The sequence below is a fragment of the Dreissena polymorpha genome, chromosome 1, assembly GCF_020536995.1.
Source record: "Dreissena polymorpha isolate Duluth1 chromosome 1, UMN_Dpol_1.0, whole genome shotgun sequence".
Classification (NCBI taxonomy): Eukaryota; Metazoa; Mollusca; class Bivalvia; order Myida; family Dreissenidae; genus Dreissena; species Dreissena polymorpha.
In genome coordinates, this window is record NC_068355.1 from 79,949,932 (window position 1) to 79,964,298 (window position 14,367).

The 14,367-nt window shown below is 33.2% G+C and overlaps 1 long non-coding RNA gene across 1 annotated transcript in view; it reads right to left on the bottom strand.

Annotated features, from left to right (window-relative positions):
• Positions 1-1,876: 1,876 nt before the first annotated feature.
• LOC127837275 (uncharacterized) overlaps positions 1,877-14,367 on the bottom strand; it is a 72,601-nt gene continuing 60,110 nt past the window's right edge. Inside the window, exon 6 of the long non-coding RNA XR_008029211.1 lies at positions 1,877-1,910. This is a non-coding gene — a long non-coding RNA (uncharacterized LOC127837275). The remainder of the gene's footprint in view (positions 1,911-14,367) is intronic.

A 14,367-nucleotide genomic window follows, 5' to 3' on the forward strand; every position in this document is an offset into this window, starting at 1 on the left:
AAATTGTGCGTAACACCCCAAATATTTCCTATATCCCTTGATATATTGCTTTCATATCTTGAATAATGTTAACGTGCATATTTTTATTAACGTCTTGTTATTGTAGTGTACATATTTTTCGGATTTCGGACAGTTCATTCATCGAGTATTATTGTTGTGGTTTTGTGAGTACTCTTCATGTAAAATACTGCTGTTTAGATGTTCAGTTTTAGTCGTATATCAGGATTCAATACCTATACCTTAGTGAAAATGGCATCGGAAGAACATTTGTTCATTGCATTAGATAGAATTAAACATTATTATTATCTATCTATCTTATTGTGTATTGCAGTTTCAGTAATATTCTGTCTATAAATGATTTCAACATGATATAATTATAAATCATGGCAGGCTAGGAAATGTGTATATATGAAGCAAAAATTAAAAATAGACAGTTCATTTTTTTCCCATTTACATGTATGTATATTTATCTATGTAGACATCTTTTGTGGTAAACAGTTATGCAACATGTCGGAAAACGCCCAGGACAAATATATCGACATAATGATTTTTTCACTTATTTGGGTGTATGTTGGCTCCACTTCACACGATACAGTCATTGTAGTTTAATTGAAAAATGCATCTTACAATGTGAGATGAGTTCTGGGTTCAAGCCCCAGCAGTGGCCTATCAAGTGTGAAATACGGAGCCATTATCATTAAATATACACAGTTCTTTCTTTAAACAATACAATTAAATATAAGGAATAATGTTAAAGGGGCATTGCTGCTTAGCTATTTTTGACATTGAATAACAGGGTTTATATACACCTCAAGGATAAATGCTTCTAAATTTGTAAAAAAACAAACCAGTTGAAGAGTGCAGAATATTAAACATTTGCAACTTTCTGATGTCTAAAATGTCTTAAATGCCACTTTAAGTTGTTTTTTTTGTACAAAATGACCCATTTTGTGCTGTCCATTATCGGTTAATGTTTTACGCTGTCAGGTCCAGAAGCGCTCATTCTGTAGCTTGTTTGGACCATAATCTATAATGCGACCAAGTTTCAGCAGATTCGGCCCAGTGGTGCTGATTTTATACCCTGTGCCTATTGAGTATAAGTACTATTACTCACTGATTTATGCATTATGAGCTCGGCTGTTTTCGGACAAAACCTCAGGTTTTGTCATAGCCAGCTCATTGTGTCATGTCGTGTCTTTTCGCCATCCGGCGTCTGCCATGCTAAAACCTTAACATGAACCCATTGTACCCACAATTTTTTTTCGTACCCATTTGTTTGTACACAAATGTTTTTCGTACCCAAATGTTTTTCGTACCCAAATGTTTTTTGTACCCATTTTTTCGTACCAAATTTTTTTCGTACCCAATTTTCTTTTTTCGTACCCAAATTTTTTTTCGTACCCAATTTTTATTTATCGTACCCAAATTGTTTTCGTACCCACATGTTTTCGTACCCAATTTTTTTTGGTACCCACTTTTTTCGTAACCACTTTTTTTGTACCCCAATTTTTTTGTACCCAATTTTTTTTCCGTACCCAAATTTTTTCGTACCCATTTTTTTCTACCCAATTTTTTTTCGTACCCAAATTTTTTCTTACCCAATCTTTTTATTGCCATTTTTCTTCGTACCAAAATTTTTTTAGTACCCAACTGTTTTCGTACCCTAATTTTTTTATTCGTACCCATTTATTTTTTTCGTACCCAATTTTTTTTGTCGAAATAATCGGCTTTCAATTTGATTTGATCTCCCCACTCATTCCATCCCGCGAAACCCTTAAGGTGTCGCAACTCTGGTAAGAAACAACTCGTCAAGAATCAAAAGTCACTGTTTTACGGCCATCTATTTACCGGCTTCTATCCAGCTCATGAGGTTTTCCCGCCATCTGTCAAAGTCTTATGTAGTCTCCAATCTTCAGTTTATCTGATATGGAATGAGTGATGTATTGGACGTCATCATTGATGACGTTCATTCGAACGAATGATAAAGGGGGCTAAGTTTCATTAAGTTGAGGCATATAGTCGCGATTTGTGGCGCTTGAAAACTAGTCGGTTACTTTTGCTGAAATTTGACATGTATATGGACAAGAATGCGATCTACCTGTTGGCGTAGGCGTTATACCTAGGAAAAAACTAGTTTTCGAGTATTTTGCGTTTAAATATTTTTATGGGAAAGGGCACGCGCGCGTGACGTCATGAAAAGCGCTTAGGCTAGCTTCCATCTTGCTACGAAACAAAGAAACTGACGTTACGCGTTATTAATTCAGTTAGGCGTTTAATCGATAAACAAAGGCGTAATAATTGTGTTTGAATATCAATCGGTAGTACACATGCATGTCTTTTGTGCACATTGTGGTTTTTTAATGAACATGACATAAATCTATGTGTTATTCAACGTATTGAGTGCGACGAGTTAAAGAAAGGTTTACACGGCTAGGCTTTCCGAGATAAATGTAAGTACACACTGGTATTAGAATGGTATTCTATTTATCCGATAATATCTTGAATATAAATGATATTCAGACAATTACATTATTAGGGTTTAATAATTTATTATTTAATCAATAAAAAAACGCAAGCAGCAAATCAATTAATTTCGTTTGTAGTGGAAACCGAAAGTAAACAAAACAACCGTCAAAATGGCTGACGACATAGCAACGTAGGAACTAACGCTCAGAAATTATTTACAAAATAAGATCATCAGAAATGATGTAAAGTGAATGCTCATTCGCTGTTTTGTAGATAAGTATACGATCTATTGAAAAACCATAACATTTGACATAAAAACACCCGCGGATATGAAAATCTTCAGTGTAACGAAATAGCAGACATCACACGGCGTCTCTGATTCTACGCTGTTTGCCAAGGCCGATAATGAATGGAAATGCACAAACTCAGTAACTGGCAAGCATATATGCATTAGTAGGTTGTTTCGTGATTATTTAGAAACGACTACATAATTCTTTTGGTTCAGCCAGTGCAACTAAACAGAAATAAGTATAAAAAGTTTCTACACCTGACAACAATGTGCCAACTTAATACAAGGTAAGTTGTTTACATTATTTAAAATATTGCAAGCTTACAGTATACAACAATAAACAGCCGGTACAATGTAATGTCATCATTTTAATTTTAATAAGCCCGTGGTTAATTACCCTTTTAAATCTTATGGATCAATGCATCTCTAACACCTTCAATTGACTTGTTCGTGAAAAATATACACCCTCAGTGCATGTTATCCCATACACCATCACTCACTTACTAAGGCTCGATTGATCATTCTCGGCTCGGGTACTACTTACCGGTACATGTACCCCGGGTACTCTTATTTTTACTTACATGTACCCTGGGTACGGTAAATAAACTTAAACATACCCGCAAATATTAGATTGTATCCGAGTTGTATATCCGCCAAAAATCCGATGTCGTTAAACATGCTACCGATTAACGTAAAACAATATTGTTTACCTTAAACAAACTTCTCTTTTAAAAAATCTGCATCAACATGCTTTTTAGTATGAGTGTTGAGAGGACGCCGTAGGAATAAGCAAGTAATCAAGAATACGTCTCTGTTTCTGCTTTTATTTCCTTCATGTATAATGACGATAAGGATTGACGACTAACATCGACGACAATGATCACAAGCATTTAAGACTAACACTGACAACAAGCATTGGCGACTAGATGTAACATTGACGATTCTCTACAATAAATGAAATTAACAGTAATAAATGAATAATAAGATTATAGTACAACAGATATGCTTTTCAAAGTATAATATAATAGCATACACTCATTAGAATAAGATGTTTCACAAATAACATTTTGAAACATTTTCAATAAATATAGAAATATCTTAAACAATATTTATTACACAGCATTAATTAATTGTTAAAACATAATATAAATACCGAATATGGTGTTCCCCATTTAACGGACCTTGGTAACCAAATAATGTTTCTTTTAAAAAATCTATGACGGTAAAAAGTGAACGTGCGATGTCGCGGAAAATATTATACTTGACGACGTCATACAATGACGCGACTTTAAACAATTTAAGATTTAAAATTAAATCACATTATTGATTTTAACAATGAGTTTTGATAATATAAATGCCATTTAACAGAAAATTTACATAAATGTAAACATAATTAATTTTTACAAAATAGCCGACAACAACCGATTTAGTGTTAAAATTTCCGCGTACGTTTTAGTCTATTTACCGTACCCAGGGTACGAGCCTTACTAACTGTATTATTATTATATCTCACCGACTACAAGGTACCTTTACCTTGTTGTGTTTATCAACCTGGAATTTATGTAAAATCCGGCTAATTAGTAACAGATGTGATACACTGAGATAAAGATATTGCCTTAGTCCTTATGTATTTGAGGCTGTTTCCATAAATAATTAAGAAGTAACTTTTTACAGCTTTAAAGATTTTTTTAAAAATAAATAACTCAGAAAAAAGTTTATCAATTACAGAATAATTATTGATTTTATATAAAATGGCTCCTTTGTAATGTTTAAATGCTACAATTTTCAATCGACCAGTAATGACCAGTATTGACCGGTTTTAACCAGGTATTGACCGCCGGCCCGGTCAATACTCAATTGACCGGTCAATATGCCAACCCTGCATTGAAGCCTAATATGCATTTATCTATTATTATTTGGGCACAAATAATTTTACTGTGTGAAGACCCTACATAAAAATGCTGATTTTTTTCTTACTTGGTACCTGGCGACACACATTTTCAAGTCTATTTCATTAAATTTGGCATAGATATTTATAAAATTGGCATCGTATGAACCAGTAGTCATAGTATAAGCAACATTGAAGCCTAATATGCATTCATCTATTATTAATTGGGCACAAATAATTTTACTGTGTGAAGACCCTACATAAAAATGCTGATTTTTTTCTTACTTGGTACCTGGCGACACACATTTTCAAGTCTTTTTCATTAAATTTGGCATAGATATTTAAAAAAATGGCATCGTATGAACCAGTAGTCATAGTATAAGCAACATTGAAGCCTACTATGCATTCATCTACATGTATTATTATTTGGGCACAAACAATTTTACCGTGTGAAGATCCTACATAAAAATGCTGATTTTTTTCTTATTTGGTACCTGGCGACACACATTTTCAAGTCTATTTCATTAAATTTGGCATAGATATTTATAAAACTGGCATCGTATGAACCAGTAGTCATAGTATAAGCAACATTGAAGCCTAATATGCATTCATCTATTATTATTTGGGCACAAATAATTTTACCGTGTGAAGACCCTACATAAAAATGCTGATTTTTTCTTACTTGGTACCTGGCGACACACATTTTCAAGTCTATTTCATTAAATTTGGCATAGATATTTGTAAAAATGGCATTGTATGAACCAGTAGTCATAGTATAAGCAACATTGAAGCCTAATATGCATTCATCTGTTATTATTTTTGGCACAAATAATTTTACCATGTGAAGACCCTACATAAAAATGCTGATTTTTTCTTACTTGGTACCTGGCGACACACATTTTTAATTCTATTTCATTAAATTTGGCATATATATTAATAAAAATGGCATCGTATAAACATGTCGTCATAGTAAAAGCAACATTAAAGCCTAATATGCATTCATCTATTATTATTTGGGAACAAATAATTTTACCGTGTGAAGACCCTACATAAAAATGCTAATTTTGTTCTTACTTGGTACCTGGCGACACACATTTTCAAGTCTATTTTATTAAATTAGGCATAGATATTTATAAAAATGGTATCGTATGAACCATTAGTCATAGTATAAGCAATATTGAAGCCTAATATGCATTCATCTATTATTATTTGGGCACAAATAATTTTACTGTGTGAAGACCCTACATAAAAATGCTGTTTTTTTTTCTTACTTGGTACCTGGCGACACACATTTTCAAGTCTATTTCATTAAATTTGGCATAGATATTTATTAAATTGGCATCGTATGAACCAGTAGTCATAGTATAAGCAACATTTAAGCCTAATATGCATTCATCTATTATTATTTGGGCACAAATAATTTTACCGTGTGAAGACCCTACATAAAAATGCTGTTTTTTTTCTTACTTGGTACCTGGCGACACACATTTTCAAGTCTATTTCATTAAATTTGGCATAGATATTTATAAAATTGGCATCGTATGAACCAGTAGTCATAGTATAAGCAACATTGAAGCCTAATATGCATTCATCTATTATTATTTGGGCACAAATAATTTTACCGTGTGAAGACCCTACATAAAAATGCTGATTTTTCTCTTACTTGGTACCTGGCGACACACATTTTCAAGTCTATTTCATTAAATTTGGCATAGATATTTTTAAAAATGGCATCGTATGAACCAGTAGTCATGGTATAAGCAACATTGAAGCCTAATATGCATTCATCTATTATTATTTTGGGCACAAATAATTTTACCATGTGAAGACCCTACATAAAAATGCCGATTTTTTTCTTACTTGGTAACTGGCAACACACATTTTCAATTGTATTTCATTAAATTTGGCATATATATTAATAATAATGGCATCGTATGAACATGTCGTTATAGTAAAAGCAACATTAAAGCCTAATATGCATTCATCTATTATTATTTGGGCACAAATAATTTTACCGTGTGAAGACCCTACATAAAAATGCTAATTTTGTTCTTACTTGGTTCCTGGCGACACACATTTTCAAGTCTATTTTATTAAATTTGGCATAGATATTTATAAAAATGATATCGTATGAACCATTAGTCATAGTATAAGCAATATTGAAGCCTAAAATGCATTCATCTATTATTATTTGGGCACAAATAATTTACTGTGTGAAGACCCTACAAAAAAATGCTGTTTTTTTTCTTACTTGGTACCTGGCGACACACATTTTCAAGTCTATTTCATTAAATTTGGCATAGATATTTATAAAATTGGCATCGTATGAACCAGTAGTCATAGTATAAGCAACATTGAAGCCTAATATGCATTCATCTATTATTATTTTGGGCACAAATAATTTTACCATGTGAAGACCCTACATAAAAATGCCGATTTTTTTCTTACTTGGTAACTGGCAACACACATTTTCAATTGTATTTCATTAAATTTGGCATATATATTAATAATAATGGCATCGTATGAACATGTCGTTATAGTAAAAGCAACATTAAAGCCTAATATGCATTCATCTATTATTATTTGGGCACAAATAATTTTACCGTGTGAAGACCCTACATAAAAATGCTAATTTTGTTCTTACTTGGTACCTGGCGACACACATTTTTAATTCTATTTCATTAAATTTGGCATATATATTAATAAAAATGGCATCGTATAAACATGTCGTCATAGTAAAAGCAACATTAAAGCCTAATATGCATTCATCTATTATTATTTGGGAACAAATAATTTTACCGTGTGAAGACCCTACATAAAAATGCTAATTTTGTTCTTACTTGGTACCTGGCGACACACATTTTCAAGTCTATTTTATTAAATTAGGCATAGATATTTATAAAAATGGTATCGTATGAACCATTAGTCATAGTATAAGCAATATTGAAGCCTAATATGCATTCATCTATTATTATTTGGGCACAAATAATTTTACTGTGTGAAGACCCTACATAAAAATGCTGTTTTTTTTCTTACTTGGTACCTGGCGACACACATTTTCAAGTCTATTTCATTAAATTTGGCATAGATATTTATTAAATTGGCATCGTATGAACCAGTAGTCATAGTATAAGCAACATTTAAGCCTAATATGCATTCATCTATTATTATTTGGGCACAAATAATTTTACCGTGTGAAGACCCTACATAAAAATGCTGTTTTTTTTCTTACTTGGTACCTGGCGACACACATTTTCAAGTCTATTTCATTAAATTTGGCATAGATATTTATAAAATTGGCATCGTATGAACCAGTAGTCATAGTATAAGCAACATTGAAGCCTAATATGCATTCATCTATTATTATTTGGGCACAAATAATTTTACCGTGTGAAGACCCTACATAAAAATGCTGATTTTTCTCTTACTTGGTACCTGGCGACACACATTTTCAAGTCTATTTCATTAAATTTGGCATAGATATTTTTAAAAATGGCATCGTATGAACCAGTAGTCATGGTATAAGCAACATTGAAGCCTAATATGCATTCATCTATTATTATTTTGGGCACAAATAATTTTACCATGTGAAGACCCTACATAAAAATGCCGATTTTTTTCTTACTTGGTAACTGGCAACACACATTTTCAATTGTATTTCATTAAATTTGGCATATATATTAATAATAATGGCATCGTATGAACATGTCGTTATAGTAAAAGCAACATTAAAGCCTAATATGCATTCATCTATTATTATTTGGGCACAAATAATTTTACCGTGTGAAGACCCTACATAAAAATGCTAATTTTGTTCTTACTTGGTTCCTGGCGACACACATTTTCAAGTCTATTTTATTAAATTTGGCATAGATATTTATAAAAATGATATCGTATGAACCATTAGTCATAGTATAAGCAATATTGAAGCCTAAAATGCATTCATCTATTATTATTTGGGCACAAATAATTTACTGTGTGAAGACCCTACAAAAAAATGCTGTTTTTTTTCTTACTTGGTACCTGGCGACACACATTTTCAAGTCTATTTCATTAAATTTGGCATAGATATTTATAAAATTGGCATCGTATGAACCAGTAGTCATAGTATAAGCAACATTGAAGCCTAATATGCATTCATCTATTATTATTTGGGCACAAATTATTTTACCATGTGAAGACCCTACATAAAAATGCTGATTTTTCTCTTACTTGGTACCTGGCGACACACATTTTCAAGTCTATTTCATTAAATTTGGCATAGATATTTTTAAAAATGGCATTGTATGAACCAGTAGTCATGGTATAAGCAACATTGAAGCCTAATATGCATTCATCTATTATTATTTAGGGCACAAATAATTTTACCATGTGAAGACCCTACATAAAAATGCTGATTTTTTTCTTACTTGGTACCTGGCGACACACATTTTCAATTCTATTTCATTAAATTTGGCATATATATTAATAAAAATGGCATTGTATGAACATGGCGTCATAGTATAAGCAACATTGAAGCCTAATATGCATTCATCTATTATTATTTGGGAACAAATAATTTTACCGTGTGAAGACCCTACATAAAAATGCTGATTTTTTTCTTACTTGGTACCTGGCGACACACATTTTCAAGTCTATTTCATTAAATTTGGCATAGATATTTTTAAAAATGGCATCGTATGAACCAGTAGTCATGGTATAAGCAACATTGAAGCCTAATATGCATTCATCTATTATTATTTTGGGCACAAATAATTTTACCATGTGAAGACCCTACATAAAAATGCTGATTTTTTTCTTACTTGGTAACTGGCAACACACATTTTCAATTCTATTTCATTAAATTTGGCATATATATTAATAAAAATGGCATCGTATTAACATGTCGTCATAGTATAAGCAGAGAAGCATAATACGCATTCATCTATTAAAATTTGGGCTCATACAATTTTACCGTGTTAGCACCATATATCAAGTTGCAGATTTTTTTTAATATTCGCCACATACCCACAGGCATTTTCATTAATATCTCAGAAAAATAGACCTATATATTAATACACATGGCATCTAAAGAACATTTTATCATTCATGGTTCCCAGCCAACCTGGAAATCAGGGAAAACCTGGAAAAAGACTTTCACTTTTTCCAGTCAGGGAAAAGTCAGGGAATTTGGGAAAAGTTCCTGAAATCAGGGAAAAATCAGGGAATTTTGCTTGGGCAGACTTTCCCAACTTGTCTCGAGAAGTCCATACAATTAAAACAGCAAATTATTTCCTCTGCATGGCTATGGTGACTTTGTAGTATACATGTAGCTTTAAAAATAAGTTATGTCTGCAACTGCTATTTATTCAGGGTGTCTAAAACAAGAAATAGGTCGAAATTATGATCCTGGACGTTTTATTTTCCATCAGGGAAAAGTCAGGGAATTTTGTTCATACAAAAAGCTGGGAACCCTGTAATAAAGCAATCTAGAGGCATGAAATGCATTTTTCTATTATGATATGTCCACAAATTATTTCACTAAGTGATGACCAAGCTTGAATATGAGGATTTGTTGAATATTTCATGCTAACCAACATACATTTTTAGTTGTATATCAGGATTCAATTCCTATACCTTAGTGAAAATGGCATCGGAAGAACATTTGTTCATTGTACTATATGGAATAAAACATTATATCTACCCATCTTATAGTTTATTGCAGTTTCAGTAATATTCTGTCTATAAATGATTTCAACATGATATAATTATAAATCATTGCTAGCAAATGTGCATATATGAAAAAAAAAAATAGACAGTTTATTTTTCCCCATTTATGTATATATATCTATGTATACATCTTTTGTTGTAAACAGTTATGCGACATGTGTCAGAAACGCCCAGTACACATATATGGACAGAATAATTTTTTCACTTACCGGTATGTGGGTGTATGTTGGCTCCACTTCACAAGATACAGTCATTGTAGTTTAATTGAAAAACGCATCTTACAATGTAAGATGAGTTCTGGGTTCAAGCCCCAGCAGTGGCCTATCATGTGTGATATACAGAGCCATTATGATTAAATATACACAGTTATCTTTTTATGTCCCCCACTATAGTAGTGGGGGACATATTGTTTTTGCCCTGTCTGTTGGTTGGTCTGTCTGTCTGTCTGTCTGTCTGTTTGCGCCAACTTAAACATTTTGCAATAACTTTTGCTATATTGAAGATAGCAACTTCATATTTGGCATGCATGTGTATCTCATGAAGCTGCACATTTTGAGTGGTGAAAGGTCAAGGTCATCCTTCAAGGTCAGAGGTCAAATATATGTGGCCAAAATCGCTCATTTTATAAATACTTTTGCAATATTGAATATAGCAACTTGATATTTGGCATGCATGTGTATCTCATGGAGCTGCACATTTTGAGTGGTGAAAGGTCAAGGTCATCCTTCAAGGTCAGAGGTCAAATATATGTGGCCCAAATCGCTTATTTTATGAATACATGTACTTTTGCGATATTGAAGATAGCAACTTCATATTTGGCATGCATTTGTATCTCATGGAGCTGCACATTTTGAGTGGTGAAAGGTCAAGGTCATTCTTCAAGGTCAGAGGTCAAATATATGTGGCCCAAATCGCTTATTTTATGAATACTTTTGCGATATTGAAGATAGCAACTTGATATTTGGAATGCATATGTATCTCATGGAGCTGCACATTTTTAAACAATACAATTAAATATAAGGAATAATGTTAAAGGGGCATTGCTGCTTAGCCATTTTTGGGATGTTATTGTGATTTTTGGCCAAATTTGACACTGAATAACACGGTTTATATACATCCCAAGCATAAATGCTTCTAAATTTGTAAAAAAAAACAAGTCGAAGTGTGCAGAATATTTAAAATTTGCAACTTTCTGATGTCTAAAGGTCATTAAATGCCACTTAAAGTTTACATGTTTTGTACAAAAGACCCATTTTGTGCTGTCCATCATTGGTTAATGTTTTACGCTTCAGGTCCAAAAACGCTCATTCTGTAGCTTGTTTGGACTATATTCTATAATGTGGCCACGTTTCAGCAGATTCGGCCCAGTGGTTCTGATTTTATACGCCGTGCCTAGCTTTTATTAGTCCACTACCGGTTTCACCGGAGGGGACTTATGGTTTGCACTCTGTGTGTCCGTCAGTTAGTCAGTCAGTCAGTCTGTCACACTTTTCTGAATCCTGCGATAACTTTAAAAGTTCTTAATATTTTTTCATGAAACTTGAAACATGGATAGATGGCAATAAGGACATTATGCACGTGATTTCATTTTGTTCCTACGTCAAAAATTCTGGTTTCTATGGCAATAAATAAAAACATAAAATAAATTCTGACAATGGTGGAGCCGGTAGGGGACAAATTTGCTTGACAATTATGAGTCTTGCTGAGTATTACTCACTGACTTATGCATATGCGCTCGGCTGTTTTACGAGAATACCTGAGGTATTGTCATAGCCAGCTCATCGTGTCGTGTCGTGTCTTTTCGCCATCCGGCGTCCGCCATGCTAAAATCTTAACATTGACCCATTGTACCCACAATTTTCGTACCCACATTTTTTTTCGTAACCAAAATGTTCGTACCCACATTTGTTTAGACCCAAAATTTTCGAACCCACATTTTTTTAGTTCCCACTCATTCCATCCCGCGAAACCCTTAAGGTGTCGCAACTCTAGTATGGAATGAGTGATGTATTGGACGTCATCATTGATGACGTTCATTCGAACGAATGATAAAGGGGGCTAAGTTTCGTTAAGCTGAGGCAAATCACTGCGATTTGAGCGCCTTGAAAACTGGTCGGTAACTTTTGCTGAAATTTGACATGTATATGGAGAAGAATGCGATCTACCTGTTGGCGTAGGCGTTATACCTGGGAAAAATCAAGTTTTCGAGTATTTTGCGTTTAAATATTTTTATGGGAAAGGGCACGCGCGCGTGACGTCATGAAAAGCGCTTAGGCTAGCTTCCATCTTGCTACGAAACAAAGAAACTGACGTTACGCGTTATTAATTCCGTTAGGCGTTTAATCGATAAACAAAGGCGTAATAATTGTGTTTGAATATCAATCGGTAGTACACATGCATATCTTTTGTGCACATTGTGGTTTTTTAATGAACATGACATAAATCTATGTGTTATTCAACGTATTGAGTGCGACGAGTTAAAGAAAGGTTTACACGGCTAGGCTTTCCGAGATAAATGTAAGTACACACTGGTATTAGAATGGTATTCTATTTATCCGATAATATCTTGAATATAAATTATATTCAGACAGTTACATTATTAGGGTTTAATAATTTATTATTTAATCAATAAATAAACGCAAGCAGCAAATCAATTAATTTCGTTTGTAGTGGAAACCGAAAGTAAACAAACCAACCGTCAAAATGGCTGACGACATAGCAACGTAGGAATTAACGCTCAGAAATTATTTACAAAATAAGATCATCAGAAATGATGTAAAGTGAACGCTAATTCGCTGTTTTGTAGATAAGTATACGATCTATTGAAAAACCATAACATTTGACATAAAAACACCCGCGGATATGGAAATCTTCAGCGTAACGAAATAGCAGACATCACGCGGCGTCTCATCTGATTCTACGCTGTTTGCCAAGGCCGATAATGAATCGAAATGCACAAACTCAGTAACTGGCAAGCATATATGCATTAGTAGGTTGTTTCGTGATTATTTAGAAACGACTACATAATTCTTTTGGTTCAGCCAGTGCAACTTAACAGAAATAAGTATAAAAAGTTTCTACACCTGACAACAATGTGCCAACTTAATACAAGGTTAGTTGTTTACATTATTTAAAATATTGCAAGCTTACAGTATACAACAATAAACAGCTGGTACAATGTAATGTCATCGTTTTAATTTTAATAAGCCCGTGGTTAATTACCCTTTTTAATCTTATGCATCTCTAACACCTTCAATTGACTTGTTCATGAAAAATATACACCATCAGTGCATGTTATCCCATACACCATCACTCACTTACTAAGGCTCGATTGATCATTCTCGGCTCGGGTACTACTTACCGGTACATGTACCCCGGGTACTCTTAATTTCACTTACATGTACCCCGGGTACGGTAAATAAACTTAAACATACTCGCAAATATTAGATTGTATCCGAGTTGTATACCCGCAAAAAATCCGATGTCGTTAAACATGCTACCGATTAACGTAAAACAATATTGTTTACCTTAAACAAACTTCTCTTTTAAAAAATCTGCATCAACATGCTTTTTAGTATGAGTGTTGAGAGGACGCCGTAGGAATAAGCAAGTAATCAAGAATACGTCTCTGTTTCTGCTTTTATTTCCTTCATGTATAATGACGATAAAGATTGACGACTAACAGTGACGACAGATATGCTTTTCAAAGTATAATATAATAGCATACACTCATTAGAATAAGAGGTTTCATAAATAACAATTTGAAACATTTTCAATAAATATCGAAATATCTTATACAATATTTATTACACAGCATTAATTAATTGTTAAAACATAATATAAATACAGAATATGGTGTTCCCCATAAAACGGACCTCGCAAACCAAATAATGTTTCTTTAAAAAAATCTATGGCGGTAAAAAGTGAACGTGCGACATCGCGGTAAATATTATACTTGACGACGTCATACAATGACGCGACTTTAAACAATTTAAGATTTAAAATTAAATCACAT